Source organism: Primulina tabacum, unplaced genomic scaffold (genome assembly GCF_025594145.1).
Source record: "Primulina tabacum isolate GXHZ01 unplaced genomic scaffold, ASM2559414v2 Contig1115, whole genome shotgun sequence".
Lineage (NCBI taxonomy): Eukaryota > Viridiplantae > Streptophyta > Magnoliopsida > Lamiales > Gesneriaceae > Primulina > Primulina tabacum.
The window spans coordinates 1-5,779 of record NW_027460107.1 but is presented as its reverse complement, the minus strand read 5'-3'; the positions used below and the strand labels follow the sequence as shown (position 1 = coordinate 5,779).

The 5,779-nt window shown below is 31.0% G+C and overlaps 1 pseudogene; it reads right to left on the bottom strand.

Moving 5' to 3' along the window:
- Positions 1-243: 243 nt before the first annotated feature.
- Positions 244-2,153, bottom strand: LOC142535706 (caffeic acid 3-O-methyltransferase 2-like; annotated as a pseudogene).
- Between the last annotated feature and the right edge of the window lie 3,626 nt (positions 2,154-5,779).

The following is a 5,779-nucleotide window of genomic DNA, read 5'->3' as shown; positions in this document are numbered from 1 at the left end:
AAAAAGATATTGGTCTTAATTTATTGCATAAATAAACAACTGGCGGGCATTAGATGAAGCTAAATATAATTTATTCTTCAAGTTGAACTTATCGCCGATATGCATGCGATTCAAAATACATAATGAATTTAAGGGGAGATCAATAAGCTAGATTGATCATTATTTAACACCAGCACAGTGTACACGCCGTCAATTATTTATCCATTAGTTTTTGCATGTTAACAGGAGTAAAAGAGAAAAGGGTCGTAGCAAGCCTAAAGTTTTATTATAAAACGGTAATTATCTTTAGGAGAAAAGTCATAGCAAGCCTAAAGTTTTATTATAAAACGGTAATTATCTTTAGCTACTCAATATTTCTTTTTATATTTATTTATAAAACTCCATGATCCAGAGTGGGAGAACACAACAAACTGTTCGAGATTCTTTGAATCCTGCTTGCTTCGCCAATGCATGAAATTCATTTTCTGTCCTCTCCTTACCACCGGGACTAAATGCTAGCATAACCATGTCAGATTGCAAATTACATTTAAAATCTTCTGCTGGGGTCTCTGAAAGGATATGCTCCACAACGATGATTTTTCCGTTATTTGGAAGTGCTTCATGGCATCTCTTCAGTATTTTTATGCAATTCGTATCGCTCCAGTCATGAAGAATCCACTGTGGATTCGGTAAAAAAAGAATTGAATCAGTCTAATAAGAAAATAATCATAAAAATATTATTACAAAGTTGTAAGAAACTATTGGGAATCAAAATTATGAAAAAGCATTCCTTTTTTTAAAACGGGTGGAAAACTAACGTGAACAACGGTTTAATTATATGTATTGAATAAAATATATTTTTCTTATAATGCCACTATATTGCCACATTGAAAAGGAAAAAAAAAGAGCTGGCGATGTTTACAATGAATTCTATAATAGCATCAGTTAAGCATTTCGTAAAGACAATAACATATATAAAGTAGTTGTTATAAAGGTTTATTTTATAGTCACGCTTCCACATACATGACTTAGGTGTAGCATTTATTATTATTATCATTATTGCTGAACAATTTAGAAGGCTAACAAAATGATGAATATACTATACATATACATACACAAACACGCACATATATTATATGATGAAAACAATTTCACCTTCATGATAATGGCTTCGCCTTTCGGAACACTAACGAACATGTCTCCCCCATGTGCTCCATGCCTGATCAATACAAAAAGGTCGGCCAAGTTTAAGTTTCACGTAAACCATCAAATTAAATTAAAAAGCGAGCTCCAAACACAAATATTTCAATGGAACCGATTTAAAATACATTACAAAGAACCAACACAAATATTTCACATACTTGCAAAAGATGGTGCGTCTCGAATAACGTGGGGCAAATCAAAATTAATGCCCTTTATAGTTGGATTCTTGGATAGGATCATGCGCAGGGAACCACCGATTCCACCTCCAACATCGACCAAAGTCCTCAGACCCTTGAATCCCTCGTACGTATCTACAATTCTTTTCATCAACATTGTCGAAAAATTGGACATTGCTATATTAAAACCCTTGTTAAATCTTGGATCTGTGGCGTGATACTCGAATGTGCTCATTTTATATACTTTTTCAACAGGAAGTCCCCCCTCGAGAATTGCATCTTTCAGGTGGTACCTACACATACAATTAAATGATTACACATGCACACATATAGTACGTGTAGAGGTTGGAATGTAGTTGATACTTGCCAAGTCTCCAAGTAAACCCTGTCTAGGCTCATGATCAACAAAGGGGCTAGAGAAACTCCATCATCATTCTTGGTGTAGAACTTGCAGACCGGAGCCAAGGAATACAGCCGCTCAACGCCGCCATCAGGCAGGGTTTTCACTCGACAATTTAAAATAGAATAGCTCGCAAGCAGGCGGAGGATTCTGTCCACCATGTTATGCGCCTCTGGATTGTTGGTGGGAATTTTCGCGGCGAGTTCTCTTGGTGAAATAAAGGCGTCGGGCCCCTTATTCTTCATGAGTTCAAGGAGGTCGAGCTCCAGCGCCACTTTGAGGACATTAGGTAGCACTGAAAAAGAGGCTAGTTGCATGGCGAATAAGAAAGAAGCCTCGTCCCCTTGTGCAACCTCCATTTTTGTATTCATTTTTCCTGAAAAGATTGAGAACAAGAAGCACACTTTGGGTAGGAGTGTGCATATGCAGAGACAAACATATTTATAGTAGCTTAGTTTGTAGTAATTGCTATAAATTGTTTTTTTCATATAATATAAATAAAATTAAGCCATATTGTTTTAATCAAATTAATTTTTTTTGCATTAATATATATATATATATATATATAATCGTTGCATCAGGGAAATTAACATATATGTATGAATGGTGTATATATTTGTTTATTTGTTATAGAATAGGCCGGATATCATTAATCGTTGGTCAAATTACGTTTTAGTTAGGACACATTCCCTGAAATCCATGCCACCCAAGAGAGCTGCATGCATTTTGCTGTCTAAGTCATAATCTATATTATATATATTATTATACTTTAACGTATCATATTAACTAAATTTGATATGTTGATGTGGTACAAAAGTTTTTTACATTTTTTATTCGTAATATTTGTTAGTTAATTTTGTTGGTGTACGTTTATTAGTAATTTTTATATGTCTCTCTATTTTTTCGGATTTTTCTCCAATTTATCTATAATTTATCTAAAAATTCAAAATCTTAGTAAATTTTATCTAATCAGTAATCTATAAATATCATATTCTAATAAAATAATATATGTATTTTACACCAAATTATCAAAGAAAAAAATTAATATGACATGTATCATGTGCCATGGAACACTAATTTATTATAAATTACTGGCTACTACGGTTCCCATTAATTTATATATCTGGTCTATAAGAAAAGTTTATGTTAAATTTTTAAATATAAAAATTCCAATTATTATAAAATCAAGAAATGGAGAGAAGACGTAGGAGTATTAAATTCTCCGAACATCCATAAGCATCTATGCGTTCGTTTATCATTCAGTCTACCTTTTATTAACCATCCAACTAAATAGGCTTTTGTTCAAATCAGTTTCAATAAGTCTTCTTCCGCACAGTGGATACTCGTATGATACGAAGAAAGTTTCAGCATTGTTAACACAATAAAGCTATGAAAGAAAATTTATTCACCTCCTCTAAATTTCCTATCTTGATCCTGACATCTTATTTTTAAAATAAGAGACGTGTGACGTTAGTTCTAAAAAAAACAATAATAGATGAAGAACAATTGAAAAAAAGCAAAAACTTGTGTGAGACAGTCTTACGGATCGCATTTTGTGAGACGGGTCTCTTATTTGGGTCATCATGAGAAAGTATTATTTTTTGCTAAGAGTATTACTTTTATTTGAATATCGGTAGGGTTGACCCGTCTCACAGATAAAGATTCGTGAAACCGTCTCATAAGAGACTTACTCTTAAAAAATGCGTTGGTTAGTTTTCGAAAAAGTAAAGAAAAGTGTATGTGTATGGATCCGCTTATTTTAATTTTATTTTAGTAATAATTATCATAATAATAATAGTTGGAATATGCAAATTCTTGAATTTTTGTACGAAAAACTCTTAAATTTGTGTTCTTTTATATTTTAAAAAAATATTTATTATCATTATTATTATTATTATTAGAAAAAAATTAAAATAAAAAATAAGTAGACCTACACACACATACTTTCTTTTAATATTTTGAAAATTAAACCAACACATATTAAAATAAATAAAAGAAATTTAAAAAAAATTGAAAGAATATAAATTTTTTCGGAAGATAAATAGCTTAATATTTTAAAAATATGTTTTTTTTTTAAATATTTGACTGGTTCACCATTTTAAGATGATCTATGTTTAGGGATGGCAATGGACCGGGACGGGTTTGCCATCCCCATCCCCACCCCCATCCCCGAATTCCATCATCACCCCCTATCCGTCTCAATCCGTCTCAATCCCCGCTTTTTCGGGTTCGGGGAATCCCCAAACCCGAAACTTCAGGGATCAAATTCTCATCCCCGCCCTATCCCCGTTTCAAAAATATTATTATGGTAAGACGATGACGAATTTGGAGATTTTTCTCAAATCAAAACTTATTATTATCTATTATTATTAGAGATAATATTAATATTAATATTAATATCAATATCAATATTAATAATAATAAGATTATTAATATTTTAAAATATTATTATATTATTAATATTAATAATACTATTATTTTATTATTGATATTATTTTCGGGGCGGGTTCGGGGATTTCGGAGATGAGGATAGTAATCTCATACCCGCTCGAATTACATCGGGGATTTTTTTAAATCTCCGAACCCGAACCCAAACCCGAAAAATTCGGGATCCTCATCCCCGTTTCAGGCTTTCCCCGCGGGGCCCCAAACCCGTGGGAAAGTTGTCATTCCTATCTATGTTTCAAATTAATCCACATGCAAAAATTGGAAGTTTGAACTCAAATTCATTAGTTTTTAAAAATAAAAAATAAGTTGATCGAAACACACACTTCCTTTAATTTTTTTGAAAACTAAATCAACGTATATTAAAATGAATAAATAATTTGTTTTACAAAAATAAAAAGAGCACAAATTCAAGATTTTTCATACGAAAATTCAAGAATTTGCATATTCCAACTATCATTATTTTTTTATTAACAACATTACTAGTAAAAATAAAATAAAAATAATCGGACCAATACACATGCACCTTTATTTATTTTTTTGAAAACTAAACTAACAAATTTTTTTAAAATTTTTTTCATTTATTCTTTTAGAACTTGGACACATCTCTTATTTAAAAACATGAAACATGAGACCACATTTCAAAAATGAGAGTTGAAGTTTAAGTTCGATAATTTGAAAGATAGATCGCCTTAAAATGATGGAATGTTTTATGAATCAAAGTATTTTTTATTTATTTAAATATGTGTTGGTTAACTTTATTTTATTTTTTAAAGGTGATGGACACACATGCACAAATTTTTTATTTTTTAAAAATAAATCAACGTATATTTAAAATTGTTTAAAATAATTTTTTTAAAAAAGGTAAATTACATCAGATTTTATAAATAAAGAATTTTTAAAAAAATGATTGATCCACTATTTTAAGGATATCTTTTAAATTATCGAAATCTTCAACTCTCATTTTTTTTTGTTGTCATAAGTCCTTTTTTAAAAAACGAGAGATGTTTCAAAGTTTTATAAAAATAATAATGATTAAAAAATTAAAAGGCTAGCGTCCTCTGTCCATTTTGGCAAACGCTGCAAATTAATTTGCAACATCCTCCAAGAGTGGTGGAGTTTGGCAAAACTCCATCACATATATTAATTTTGAAATATTAATTTTCTATAGATATATCTATAAATGTATACGGATGGGAAATGGGCATTTTTTCACAATTGTGAAATTATCTATAATTGTCACGTTGCCAGTATAAATCAAAAGACATTACATACGTAAAATTTTACCATAAGGAGGACATGTATGGATATTTCAAATCTGGATTAATTTCCATCAATACCTGTTTATTATGTTTCCATCAATACTTAAAACTTTATTGAGTCTATTTCATCTCCATGACTTCCGGTTTTTCTTCTCTCCCACGATTAATCGAGCATTGTGCCTCCGTTTGAGATATGCCATTTAGTTGATTCTTGGGGATGGCGATAAGCTTCACTTGTATGTGGGCAGGTAAAATTCTGCTATTTGTTTCACATCCTTCTTTGGTATCTGCGTGCAAGGAAATAATGGAAACAC